The 14,037-nt window shown below is 43.5% G+C and overlaps 11 non-coding genes across 11 annotated transcripts; all 11 read right to left on the bottom strand.

Annotated features, from left to right (window-relative positions):
- Positions 1 to 2,471: 2,471 nt before the first annotated feature.
- On the bottom strand, positions 2,472 to 2,544 carry trnav-aac (transfer RNA valine (anticodon AAC)). Its single transcript has one exon. It is a non-coding gene; the product is annotated as a tRNA-Val (tRNA).
- A 439-nt stretch (positions 2,545 to 2,983) lies between these two features.
- On the bottom strand, positions 2,984 to 3,056 carry trnav-aac (transfer RNA valine (anticodon AAC)). The gene has a single exon. It is a non-coding gene; the product is annotated as a tRNA-Val (tRNA).
- Positions 3,057 to 7,069: 4,013 nt separating this feature from the next.
- trnav-aac (transfer RNA valine (anticodon AAC)) lies at positions 7,070 to 7,142 on the bottom strand. Its single transcript has one exon. It is a non-coding gene; the product is annotated as a tRNA-Val (tRNA).
- Positions 7,143 to 7,581: 439 nt separating this feature from the next.
- Positions 7,582 to 7,655, bottom strand: trnav-uac (transfer RNA valine (anticodon UAC)). Its single transcript has one exon. It is a non-coding gene; the product is annotated as a tRNA-Val (tRNA).
- Positions 7,656 to 8,093: 438 nt separating this feature from the next.
- On the bottom strand, positions 8,094 to 8,166 carry trnav-aac (transfer RNA valine (anticodon AAC)). The gene has a single exon. It is a non-coding gene; the product is annotated as a tRNA-Val (tRNA).
- A 439-nt stretch (positions 8,167 to 8,605) lies between these two features.
- Positions 8,606 to 8,678, bottom strand: trnav-aac (transfer RNA valine (anticodon AAC)). The gene has a single exon. It is a non-coding gene; the product is annotated as a tRNA-Val (tRNA).
- A 439-nt stretch (positions 8,679 to 9,117) lies between these two features.
- Positions 9,118 to 9,190, bottom strand: trnav-aac (transfer RNA valine (anticodon AAC)). Its single transcript has one exon. It is a non-coding gene; the product is annotated as a tRNA-Val (tRNA).
- A 637-nt stretch (positions 9,191 to 9,827) lies between these two features.
- On the bottom strand, positions 9,828 to 9,900 carry trnav-aac (transfer RNA valine (anticodon AAC)). Its single transcript has one exon. It is a non-coding gene; the product is annotated as a tRNA-Val (tRNA).
- Positions 9,901 to 10,336: 436 nt separating this feature from the next.
- trnav-cac (transfer RNA valine (anticodon CAC)) lies at positions 10,337 to 10,409 on the bottom strand. The gene has a single exon. It is a non-coding gene; the product is annotated as a tRNA-Val (tRNA).
- A 637-nt stretch (positions 10,410 to 11,046) lies between these two features.
- Positions 11,047 to 11,119, bottom strand: trnav-aac (transfer RNA valine (anticodon AAC)). The gene has a single exon. It is a non-coding gene; the product is annotated as a tRNA-Val (tRNA).
- A 2,479-nt stretch (positions 11,120 to 13,598) lies between these two features.
- trnav-aac (transfer RNA valine (anticodon AAC)) lies at positions 13,599 to 13,671 on the bottom strand. Its single transcript has one exon. It is a non-coding gene; the product is annotated as a tRNA-Val (tRNA).
- Between the last annotated feature and the right edge of the window lie 366 nt (positions 13,672 to 14,037).

Genomic DNA, 14,037 nt, shown 5'->3' with positions numbered 1-14,037 from the left:
ACTCTGCTTTAACCCTTATCTTATGTTAGACGGGGTAAACAGTTCTTGGTGTCTCGGGTCATCACGGACCCGAATTAAATTGGCCTGAAAATTCTTGTTTCTCACCTCATAGCTAACTTAGTATGTGTTTAAATCCATGTAACCACAGTTTTCAATTTCAGGGTTTCATTTTTTTGGCTCCATGTGTGCCGATCTTTGCCCGGGCCGGGGGGGTGCGGGGGGGTTGCGTGTGTCAAACCCTAGCCTGTCATTCATCCACTACTTTTTATACAGACTTATCAAGTGCAAATTTGAAAATTAAACTATAGATTGAACCCTGTAAAACCATAACAATGCCCAGAACAATGCCCATAACAATTACCAGAACAATGCCCAGAACAATTACCATAACAATGCCCAGAACAATGACAAGAACAATGCCCAGAACAATGACCATAAAATTACCATAACAATGCCCAGAACAATTACCAGAACAATTACCAGAACAATGCCCAGAACAATGCCCAGAACAATGACCAGAACAATGACCAGAACAATGACCATAACAATGCCCATAACAATTACCAGAGCAATGCCCATAACAATGCCCATAACAATGCCCATAACAGTGACCAGAACAATGACCAGAACAATGCCCAGAACAATGCCCAGAACAATTGTTTGTGTGTGTAAGCTATAAACATCGAAAAACAAAATTTTGTATGTGTGCACGTGTGTGTGTGTACGTATGTATCAATATTCTGCAGAAAAGTTTGTGTTACAGATTGAGAGGGCTAGGGTAAGGTGTGTCTGTGTGTGTGTGGTAGATGTATGTGTGTGGGTATATGTATGTGGTGTGGTGGGTGTGGGTGTATGGGAGTGTGGATTGGTGTGTGTGTGTGTGTGGTAGATGTATGTGTGTGGGTATATGTATGTGGTGGGTGTGGGTGTATGTGTGTGGGAGTGTGGATTGGTGTGTGGGTGAGTGGGTGGTTGGGTGTGTGTGGGGGTTTGTGTGTGTGTGTATACGTATGTATCAATATTCTGTGGGAAAGTTTGTATTCCAGATGGAGAGGGCTTGGGTAGGGTGTGTGTGTGGTAGGTGTATGTGTGTGGGTATATGTGTGTGGTGTGGTGGGTGTAGGTGGGTGGGTGTGTGTATGTGTGTGGGAGTGTGGAATGTTGTGTGTGGGTGGGTGAGTGGGTGGATGGGTGTGTGTGGGTGGGTTGGTATTTGGGTGTGTGTGGGGGTGTGTGTGGGAGTGTGGATGGGTGTGTGTGGGTGGGTTGGTATTTGGGTGTGTGTGGGTGGGAGTGTGGATGGGTGTGTGTGTGTGAGAGTGTGCATGGGTGTGTGTTTGTGTGGGTGTGTGTGGGTGTGTATGTGTGGGAATGTGGATGGGTGTGTGTGTGTGGGAGTGTGCATGGGTGTGTGTTTGTGTGGGTGGGAGTGTGGATGGGTGTGTGTGTGTGGGAGTGTGGATGGGTGTGTGTGTGTGGGAGTGTGCATGGGTGTGTGTTTGTGTGGGAGTGTGGATGGGTGTGTGTGTGTGGGAGTGTGGATGGGTGTGTGTTTGTGTGTGTGGGTGTGTGTGTGTGGGTGGGTGTTTGGGTGTGTGTGTGTGGGAGTGTGGATGGGTGTGTGTGTGTGGGAGTGTGCATGGGTGTGTGTTTGTGTGGGTGTGTGTGTGTGTGGGAATGTGGATGGGTGTGTGTGTGTGGGTGGGTGTTTGGGTGTGTGTGTGTGGGAGTGTGGATGGGTGTGTGTGTGTGGGAGTGTGCATGGGTGTGTGTGTGTGGGTGGGTGTTTGGGTGTGTGTGTGTGTGGATGGGTGTGTGTGTGTGGGAGTGTGCATGGGTGTGTGTTTGTGTGGGTGGGTGTTTGGGTGTGTGCGGTGAGTCACACCTTTTATGTGATGGGAGCAACAGCAAGTATTCTATGCCGGGTCAGTGGTGACCCGTAACACCATGAAGGGTACTTTTGAATTTGAGACATTTTAAAATTTACAAAAATTATAAAAATGCCTTTATTGTGTTAAAATAGCTGTTTCTGAAGATCTCATGAAATCCTATTCCAATACAAAAAAGCAAACAGTACTTTTTACACACCTGAACTTTGAAAACGGGTCAAAATTGACCCCAACACGATATAAGGGTTAAGACAAAACATTCACATCCAAACACCAAAGGTTGACATCATTCGATACCTTTATAACACAAACGTCTACAAATCAACCGAGTAGCATGAGTTTTCTATGTTGGGAGACAACATGACAAAGCACTAGGTAAGTTTCCACGGAGTGTAATTTTGATTGAACCGATTGCATTTGTACTGCTATCAAGGTACATGGCGATTTAGAACATTCCTGTATCGATCACATGAGACTGAGAGCTCACTTTGAGGATCTAAAGGGAAGAGCTCCCCGATAGCCTTTACACTGGCAACAAACCACTAAACAGCAGTGGTGTGTTTGTAATTTTATCAAGAAGCATGTTTCTGCCTGGTATTGAACCAGGGACCTTTCGCGTGTTAGGCGAACGTGATGACCACTACACTACAGAAACCTTGCCAGTCTGAATGGGCACATCTCTCGTGGGCGTTTCCTCATACAATCAGAGCATGAAAGTCATCATGTCAACAATGGCTAAGCAGTAGGTCTACTCTGCTTTAAGACAAAACATTCACATCCAAACACCAAATGTTGATATCATTCGATCCCTTTATAACACAAACGTCTACAAATCAACCGAGTAGCATGAGTTTTCTACGTTGGGAGACAACATGACAAAGCACTAGGTACGTTTCCACTGAGTTTCATTTTGTTTGAACTGATTGCATTAGTACTGCTATCAAGGTACATGGCGATTTAGAACATTCCTGTATCGATCACATGAGAATGAGAGCTCACTTTGAGGATCTAAAGGGAAGAGCTCCCCGATAGCCTTTACACTGGCAACAAACCACTAAACAGCAGTGGTGTGTTTGTAATTCTATCAAGAAGCATGTTTCTGCCTGGTATCGAACCAGGGACCTTCCGCGTGTTAGGCGAACGTGATGACCACTACACTACAGAAACCTTACCTGTCTGAATGGGCACATCTCTCGTGGGCGTTTCCTCATACAAGCAGAGCATGGAAGTCATCATGTCAACAATGGCTAAGCAGTAGGTCTACTCTGCTTTAAGACAAAACATTCACATCCAAACACCAAATGTTGACATCATTCGATCCCTTTATAACACAAACGTCTACAAATCAACCGAGCAGCATGAGTTTTCTACGTTGGGAGACAACATGACAAAGCACTAGGTACGTTTCCACTGAGTTTCATTTTGTTTGAACTGATTGCATTAGTACTGCTATCAAGGTACATGGCGATTTAGAACATTCCTGTATCGATCACATGAGACTGACAGCTCACTTTGAGGATCTAAAGGCAAGCGCTCCCCGATAGCCTTTACACTGGCAACAAATCACTAAACAGCAGTGATGTTTGTCATTCTATCAAGAAGCATGTTTCTGCCTGGTATCGAACCAGGGACCTTTTGCGTGTGAGGCGAACGTGATGACCACTACACTACAGAAACCTTGCTTGTCTGAACGGGCACATCTCTCGTGGGCGTTTCCTCATTCTATCAGAGCATGGAAGTCATCATGTTAACAATGGCTAAGCAGTAGGTCTACTCTGCTTTAAGACAAAACATTCACATCCAAACACCAAATGTTGACATCATTCGATCCCTTTATAACACAAACGTCTACAAATCAACCGAGTAGCATGAGTTTTCTACGTTGGGAGACAACATGACAAAGCACTAGGTAAGTTTCCACTGAGTTTCATTTTGATTGAACTGGCTGCATTAGTACTGCTATCAAGGTACATGGCGAATTACAACATTGCTGTATCGATCACATGAGACTGACAGCTCACTTTGAGGATCTAAAGGGAAGAGCTCCCCGATAGCCTTTACACTGGCAACAAACCACTAAACAGCAGTGGTGTTTGTCATTCTATCAAGAAGCATGTTTCTGCCTGGTATCGAACCAGGAACCTTTCGCGTGTGTGGCGAACGTGATGACCACTACACTACAGAATCCTTGCATGTCTGAATAGGCACATCTCTCGTAGGCGTTTCCTCATACAATCAGAGCATGGAAGTCATCATGTCAACAATGGCTAAGCAGTAGGTCTACTCTGCTTTAAGACAAAACATTCACATCCAAACACCAAATGTTGACATCATTCGATCCCTTTATAACACAAACGTCTACAAATCAACCGAGTAGCATGAGTTTTCTATGTTGGGAGACAACATGACAAAGCACTAGGTACGTTTCCACTGAGTTTCATTTTGATTGAACTGGCTGCATTAGTACTGCTATCAAGGTACATGGCGAATTACAACATTGCTGTATCGATCACATGAGACTGACAGCTCACTTTGAGGATCTAAAGGGAAGAGCTCCCCGATAGCCTTTACACTGGCAACAAACCACTAAACAGCAGTGGTGTTTGTCATTCTATCAAGAAGCATGTTTCTGCCTGGTATCGAACCAGGAACCTTTCGCGTGTGTGGCGAACGTGATGACCACTACACTACAGAATCCTTGCATGTCTGAATAGGCACATCTCTCGTAGGCGTTTCCTCATACAATCAGAGCATGGAAGTCATCATGTCAACAATGGCTAAGCAGTAGGTCTACTCTGCTTTAAGACAAAACATTCACATCCAAACACCAAATGTTGACATCATTCGATCCCTTTATAACACAAACGTCTACAAATCAACCGAGTAGCATGAGTTTTCTATGTTGGGAGACAACATGACAAAGCACTAGGTAAGTTTCCACTGAGTTTCATTTTGATTGAACTGGCTGCATTAGTACTGCTATCAAGGTACATGGCGATTTAGAACATTCCTGTATCGATCACATGAGACTGACAGCTCACTTTGAGGATCTAAAGGGAAGAGTTCGCCGATAGCCTTTACACTGGCAACAAACCACTAAACAGCAGTGGTGTGTATGTCATTCTATCAAGAAGCATGTTTCTGCCTGGTATCGAACTAGGGACCTTTCGCGTGTGAGGCGAACGTGATGACCACTACACTACAGAAACCTTGCATGTCTGAATGGGCACATCTCTCGTGGGCGTTTCCTCATACAATCAGAGCATGGAAGTCATCATGTCAACAATGGCTAAGCAGTAGGTCTACTCTGCTTTAAGACAAAACATTCACATCCAAACACCAAATGTTGACATCATTCGATCCCTTTATAACACAAACGTCTACAAATCAACCGAGTAGCATGAGTTTTCTACGTTGGGAGACAACATGACAAAGCACTAGGTAAGTTTCCACTGAGTTTCATTTTGATTGAACTGGCTGCATTAGTACTGCTATCAAGGTACATGGCGAATTAGAACATTGCTGTATCGATCACATGAGACTGACAGCTCACTTTGAGGATCTAAAGGGAAGAGCTCACCGATAGCCTTTACACTGGCAACAAACCACTAAACAGCAGTGGTGTTTGTCATTCTATCAAGAAGCATGTTTCTGCCTGGTATCGAACCAGGAACCTTTCGCGTGTGTGGCGAACGTGATGACCACTACACTACAGAAACCTTGCATGTCTGAATGGGCACATCTCTCGTAGGCGTTTCCTCATACAATCAGAGCATGGAAGTCATCATGTCAACAATGGCTAAGCAGTAGGTCTACTCTGCTTTAAGACAAAACATTCACATCCAAACACCAAATGTTGACATCATTCGATCCCTTTATAACACAAACGTCTACAAATCAACCGAGTAGCATGAGTTTTCTATGTTGGGAGACAACATGACAAAGCACCAGGTAAGTTTCCACTGAGTTTCATTTTGATTGAACTGGCTGCATTAGTACTGCTATCAAGGTACATGGCGATTTAGAACATTCCTGTATCGATCACATGAGACTGACAGCTCACTTTGAGGATCTAAAGGGAAGAGTTCGCCGATAGCCTTTACACTGGCAACAAACCACTAAACAGCAGTGGTGTGTATGTCATTCTATCAAGAAGCATGTTTCTGCCTGGTATCGAACTAGGGACCTTTCGCGTGTGAGGCGAACGTGATGACCACTACACTACAGAAACCTTGCATGTCTGAATGGGCACATCTCTCGTGGGCGTTTCCTCATACAATCAGAGCATGGAAGTCATCATGTCAACAATGGCTAAGCAGTAGGTCTACTCTGCTTTAAGACAAAACATTCACATCCAAACACCAAATGTTGACATCATTCGATACCTTTATAACTCAAACGTCTACAAATCAACCGAGTAGCATGAGTTTTCTATGTTGGGAGACAACATGACAAAGCACTAGGTAAGTTTCCACGGAGTGTAATTTTGATTGAACCGGCTGCATTAGTACTGCTATCAAGGTACATGGCGATTTAGAACATTCCTGTATCGATCACATGAGACTGACAGCTCACTTTGAGGATCTAAAGGCAAGCGCTCCCCGATAGCCTTTACACTGGCAACAAACCACTAAACAGCAGTGGTGTTTGTCATTCTATCAAGAAGCATGTTTCTGCCTGGTATCGAACCAGGGACCTTTCGGGTGTGAGGCAAACGTGATGACCACTACACTACAGAAACCTTGCTTGTCTGAATGGGCACATCTCTCGTGGGCATTTCCTCATACAATAAAAGCATGGAAGTGATCATGTCAACAATGGCTAAGCAGTAGGTCTACTCTGCTTTAAGACAAAACATTCACATCCAAACACCAAATGTTGACATCATTCGATACCTTTATAACACAAACGTCTACAAATCAACCGAGTAGCATGAGTTTTCTATGTTGGGAGACAACATGACAAAGCACTAGGTAAGTTTCCACGGAGTGTAATTTTGATTGAACCGATTGCATTTGTACTGCTATCAAGGTACATGGCGATTTAGAACATTCCTGTATCGATCACATGAGACTGAGAGCTCACTTTGAGGATCTAAAGGGAAGAGCTCCCCGATAGCCTTTACACTGGCAACAAACCACTAAACAGCAGTGGTGTGTTTGTAATTTTATCAAGAAGCATGTTTCTGCCTGGTATTGAACCAGGGACCTTTCGCGTGTTAGGCGAACGTGATGACCACTACACTACAGAAACCTTGCCAGTCTGAATGGGCACATCTCTCGTGGGCGTTTCCTCATACAATCAGAGCATGAAAGTCATCATGTCAACAATGGCTAAGCAGTAGGTCTACTCTGCTTTAAGACAAAACATTCACATCCAAACACCAAATGTTGATATCATTCGATCCCTTTATAACACAAACGTCTACAAATCAACCGAGTAGCATGAGTTTTCTACGTTGGGAGACAACATGACAAAGCACTAGGTACGTTTCCACTGAGTTTCATTTTGTTTGAACTGATTGCATTAGTACTGCTATCAAGGTACATGTCGATTTAGAACATTCCTGTATCGATCACATGAGACTGAGAGCTCACTTTGAGGATCTAAAGGGAAGAGCTCCCCGATAGCCTTTACACTGGCAACAAACCACTAAACAGCAGTGGTGTGTTTGTAATTCTATTAAGAAGCATGATTCTGCCTGGTATCGAACCAGGGACCTTTCGCGTGTAAGGCGAACGTGATGACCACTACACTACAGAAACCTTGCTTGTCTGAATGGGCACATCTTTCGTGGGCATTTCCTCATACAATCAGAGCATGGAAGTCATCATGTCAACAATGGCTAAGCAGTAGGTCTACTCTGCTTTAAGACAAAACATTCACATCCAAACACCAAATGTTGACATCATTCGATCCCTTTATAACACAAACGTCTACAAATCAACCGAGTAGCATGAGTTTTCTACGTTGGGAGACAACATGACAAAGCACTAGGTACGTTTCCACTGAGTTTCATTTTGTTTGAACTGATTGCATTAGTACTGCTATCAAGGTACATGGAGATTTAGAACATTCCTGTATCGATCACATGAGAATGAGAGCTCACTTTGAGGATCTAAAGGGAAGAGCTCCCCGATAGCCTTTACACTGGCAACAAACCACTAAACAGCAGTGGTGTGTTTGTAATTCTATCAAGAAGCATGTTTCTGCCTGGTATCGAACCAGGGACCTTCCGCGTGTTAGGCGAACGTGATGACCACTACACTACAGAAACCTTACCTGTCTGAATGGGCACATCTCTCGTGGGCGTTTCCTCATACAAGCAGAGCATGGAAGTCATCATGTCAACAATGGCTAAGCAGTAGGTCTACTCTGCTTTAAGACAAAACATTCACATCCAAACACCAAATGTTGACATCATTCGATCCCTTTATAACACAAACGTCTACAAATCAACCGAGCAGCATGAGTTTTCTACGTTGGGAGACAACATGACAAAGCACTAGGTACGTTTCCACTGAGTTTCATTTTGTTTGAACTGATTGCATTAGTACTGCTATCAAGGTACATGGCGATTTAGAACATTCCTGTATCGATCACATGAGACTGAGAGCTCACTTTGAGGATCTAAAGGGAAGAGCTCCCCGATAGCCTTTACACTGGCAACAAACCACTAAACAGCAGTGGTGTGTTTGTAATTCTATCAAGAAGAATGTTTCTGCCTGGTATCGAACCAGGGACCTTTCGCATGTTAGGCGAACGTGATGACCACTACACTACAGAAACCTTGCTTGTCTGAATGGGCACATCTCTCGTGGGCGTTTCCTCATACAATCAGAGCATGAAAGTCATCATGTCAACAATGGCTAAGCAGTAGGTCTACTCTGCTTTAAGACAAAACATTCACATCCAAACACCAAATGTTGACATCATTCGATCCCTTTATAACACAAACGTCTACAAATCAACCGAGTAGCATGAGTTTTCTACGTTGGGAGACAACATGACAAAGCACTACGTACGTTTCCACTGAGTTTCATTTTGTTTGAACTGATTGCATTAGTACTGCTATCAAGGTACATGGCGATTTAGAACATTCCTGTATCGATCACATGAGACTGAGAGCTCACTTTGAGGATCTAAAGGGAAGAGCTCCGCGATAGCCTTTACACTGGCAACAAACCACTAAACAGCAGTGGTGTGTTTGTAATTCTATCAAGCAGCATGTTTCTGCCTGGTATCGAACCAGGGACCTTTCGCATGTTAGGCGAACGTGATGACCACTACACTACAGAAACCTTGCTTGTCTGAATGGGCACATCTCTCGTGGGCGTTTCCTCATACAATCAGAGCATGGAAGTCATCATGTCAACAATGGCTAAGCGGTAGGTCTACTCTGCTTTAAGACAAAACATTCACATCCAAACACCAAATGTAGACTTCATTCGATACCTTTATAACACAAACGTCTACAAATCAACCAAGTAGCATGAGTTTTCTACGTTGGGAGACAACATGACAAAGCACTAGGTACGTTTCCACTGAGTTTCATTTTGATTGAACCGATCAACACTGGCTAAGCAGTAGGTCTACTCTGCTTTAAGACAAAACAATCACATCCAAACACCAAATGTTGACATCATTCGATCCCTTTATAACACAAACGTCTACAAATCAACCGAGTAGCATGAGTTTTCTACATTGGGAGACAACATGACAAAGCACTAGGTACGTTTCCACTGAGTTTCATTTTGTTTGAACTGATTGCATTAGTACTGCTATCAAGGTACATGGCGATTTAGAACATTCCTGTATCGATCACATGAGACTGAGAGCTCACTTTGAGGATCTAAAGGGAAGAGCTCCCCGATAGCCTTTACACTGGCAACAAACCACTAAACAGCAGTGGAGTGTTTGTAATTCTATCAAGAAGCATGTTTCTGCCTGGTATCGAACCAGGGACCTTTCGCGTGTTAGGCGAACGTGATGACCACTACACTACAGAAACCTTGCGTGTCTGAATGGGCACATCTCTCGTGGGCGTTTCCTCATACAATCAGAGCATGGAAGTCATCATGTCAACAATGGCTAAGCAGTAGGTCTACTCTGCTTTAAGACAAAACATTCACATCCAAACCCCAAATGTTGACATCATTCGATCCCTTTATAACACAAACGTCTACAAATCAACCAAGTAGCATGAGTTTTCTACGTTGGGAGACAACATGACAAAGCACTAGGTACGTTTCCACTGAGTTTCATTTTGATTGAACTGGCTGCATTAGTACTGCTATCAAGGTACATGGCAATTTAGAACATTCCTGTATCGATCACATGAGACTGACAGCTCACTTTGAGGATCTAAAGGGAAGAGCTCCCCGATAGCCTTTACACTGGCAACAACCACTAAACAGCAGTGGTGTTTGTCATTCTATCAAGAAGCATGTTTCTGCCTGGTATCGAACCAGGGACCTTTCGCGTGTGAGGCGAACGTGATGACCACTACACTACAGAAACCTTGCTTGTCTGAATGGGCACATCTCTCGTGGGCGTTTCCTCATACAATCAGAGCATGGAAGTCATCATGTCAACAATGGCTAAGCGGTAGGTCTACTCTGCTTTAAGACAAAACATTCACATCCAAACACCAAATGTAGACTTCATTCGATACCTTTATAACACAAACGTCTACAAATCAACCAAGTAGCATGAGTTTTCTACGTTGGGAGACAACATGACAAAGCACTAGGTACGTTTCCACTGAGTTTCATTTTGATTGAACCGATCAACACTGGCTAAGCAGTAGGTCTACTCTGCTTTAAGACAAAACAATCACATCCAAACACCAAATGTTGACATCATTCGATCCCTTTATAACACAAACGTCTACAAATCAACCGAGTAGCATGAGTTTTCTACATTGGGAGACAACATGACAAAGCACTAGGTACGTTTCCACTGAGTTTCATTTTGTTTGAACTGATTGCATTAGTACTGCTATCAAGGTACATGGCGATTTAGAACATTCCTGTATCGATCACATGAGACTGAGAGCTCACTTTGAGGATCTAAAGGGAAGAGCTCCCCGATAGCCTTTACACTGGCAACAAACCACTAAACAGCAGTGGAGTGTTTGTAATTCTATCAAGAAGCATGTTTCTGCCTGGTATCGAACCAGGGACCTTTCGCGTGTTAGGCGAACGTGATGACCACTACACTACAGAAACCTTGCGTGTCTGAATGGGCACATCTCTCGTGGGCGTTTCCTCATACAATCAGAGCATGGAAGTCATCATGTCAACAATGGCTAAGCAGTAGGTCTACTCTGCTTTAAGACAAAACATTCACATCCAAACCCCAAATGTTGACATCATTCGATCCCTTTATAACACAAACGTCTACAAATCAACCAAGTAGCATGAGTTTTCTACGTTGGGAGACAACATGACAAAGCACTAGGTACGTTTCCACTGAGTTTCATTTTGATTGAACTGGCTGCATTAGTACTGCTATCAAGGTACATGGCAATTTAGAACATTCCTGTATCGATCACATGAGACTGACAGCTCACTTTGAGGATCTAAAGGGAAGAGCTCCCCGATAGCCTTTACACTGGCAACAACCACTAAACAGCAGTGGTGTTTGTCATTCTATCAAGAAGCATGTTTCTGCCTGGTATCGAACCAGGGACCTTTCGCGTGTGAGGCGAACGTGATGACCACTACAATACAGAAACCTTGCATGTCTGAATGGGCACATCTCTCGTGCGCATTTCCTCATACAATCAGAGCATGGAAGTCATCATGTCAACAATGGCTAAGCAGTAGGTCTACTCTGCTTTAAGACAAAACATTCACATCCAAACACCAAATGTTGATATCATTCGATACCTTTATAACACAAACGTCTACAAATCAACCGAGTAGCATGAGTTTTCTATGTTGGGAGACAACATGACAAAGCACTAGGTAAGTTTCCACTGAGTGTAATTTTGATTGAACCGGCTGCATTAGTACTGCTATCAAGGTACATGGCGATTTAGAACATTCCTGTATCGATCACATGAGACTGACAGCTCACTTTGAGGATGTAAAGGGAAGAGCTCCCCGATAGCCTTTACACTGGCAACAACCACTAAACAGCAGTGGTGTTTGTCATTCTATCAAGAAGCATGTTTCTGCCTGGTATCGAACCAGGGACCTTTCGCGTGTGAGGCGAACGTGATGACCACTACAATACAGAAACCTTGCATGTCTGAATGGGCACATCTCTCGTGCGCATTTCCTCATACAATCAGAGCATGGAAGTCATCATGTCAACAATGGCTAAGCAGTAGGTCTACTCTGCTTTAAGACAAAACATTCACATCCAAACACCAAATGTTGATATCATTCGATACCTTTATAACACAAACGTCTACAAATCAACCGAGTAGCATGAGTTTTCTATGTTGGGAGACAACATGACAAAGCACTAGGTAAGTTTCCACTGAGTTTCATTTTGATTGAACTGGCTGCATTAGTACTGCTATCAAGGTACATGGCGATTTAGAACATTCCTGTATCGATCACATGAGACTGACAGCTCACTTTGAGGATCTAAAGGGAAGAGTTCGCCGATAGCCTTTACACTGGCAACAAACCACTAAACAGCAGTGGTGTGTATGTCATTCTATCAAGAAGCATGTTTCTGCCTGGTATCGAACTAGGGACCTTTCGCGTGTGAGGCGAACGTGATGACCACTACACTACAGAAACCTTGCATGTCTGAATGGGCACATCTCTCGTGGGCGTTTCCTCATACAATCAGAGCATGGAAGTCATCATGTCAACAATGGCTAAGCAGTAGGTCTACTCTGCTTTAAGACAAAACATTCACATCCAAACACCAAATGTTGACATCATTCGATCCCTTTATAACACAAACGTCTACAAATCAACCGAGTAGCATGAGTTTTCTACGTTGGGAGACAACATGACAAAGCACTAGGTAAGTTTCCACTGAGTTTCATTTTGATTGAACTGGCTGCATTAGTACTGCTATCAAGGTACATGGCGAATTAGAACATTGCTGTATCGATCACATGAGACTGACAGCTCACTTTGAGGATCTAAAGGGAAGAGCTCCCCGATAGCCTTTACACTGGCAACAAACCACTAAACAGCAGTGGTGTTTGTCATTCTATCAAGAAGCATGTTTCTGCCTGGTATCGAACCAGGAACCTTTCGCGTGTGTGGCGAACGTGATGACCACTACACTACAGAAACCTTGCATGTCTGAATGGGCACATCTCTCGTAGGCGTTTCCTCATACAATCAGAGCATGGAAGTCATCATGTCAACAATGGCTAAGCAGTAGGTCTACTCTGCTTTAAGACAAAACATTCACATCCAAACACCAAATGTTGACATCATTCGATCCCTTTATAACACAAACGTCTACAAATCAACCGAGTAGCATGAGTTTTCTATGTTGGGAGACAACATGACAAAGCACCAGGTAAGTTTCCACTGAGTTTCATTTTGATTGAACTGGCTGCATTAGTACTGCTATCAAGGTACATGGCGATTTAGAACATTCCTGTATCGATCACATGAGACTGACAGCTCACTTTGAGGATCTAAAGGAAAGAGTTCGCCGATAGCCTTTACACTGGCAACAAACCACTAAACAGCAGTGGTGTGTTTGTAATTCTATCAAGCAGCATGTTTCTGCCTGGTATCGAACCAGGGACCTTTCGCATGTTAGGCGAACGTGATGACCACTACACTACAGAAACCTTGCTTGTCTGAATGGGCACATCTCTCGTGGGCGTTTCCTCATACAATCAGAGCATGGAAGTCATCATGTCAACAATGGCTAAGCGGTAGGTCTACTCTGCTTTAAGACAAAACATTCACATCCAAACACCAAATGTAGACTTCATTCGATACCTTTATAACACAAACGTCTACAAATCAACCAAGTAGCATGAGTTTTCTACGTTGGGAGACAACATGACAAAGCACTAGGTACGTTTCCACTGAGTTTCATTTTGATTGAACCGATCAACACTGGCTAAGCAGTAGGTCTACTCTGCTTTAAGACAAAACAATCACATCCAAACACCAAATGTTGACATCATTCGATCCCTTTATAACACAAA

The sequence above is a fragment of the Brachyhypopomus gauderio genome, unplaced genomic scaffold, assembly GCF_052324685.1.
Source record: "Brachyhypopomus gauderio isolate BG-103 unplaced genomic scaffold, BGAUD_0.2 sc51, whole genome shotgun sequence".
NCBI lineage: Eukaryota > Metazoa > Chordata > Actinopteri > Gymnotiformes > Hypopomidae > Brachyhypopomus > Brachyhypopomus gauderio.
Note: the sequence above shows the minus strand (reverse complement) of the source record. Positions and strands in the feature narration are given on the sequence as shown.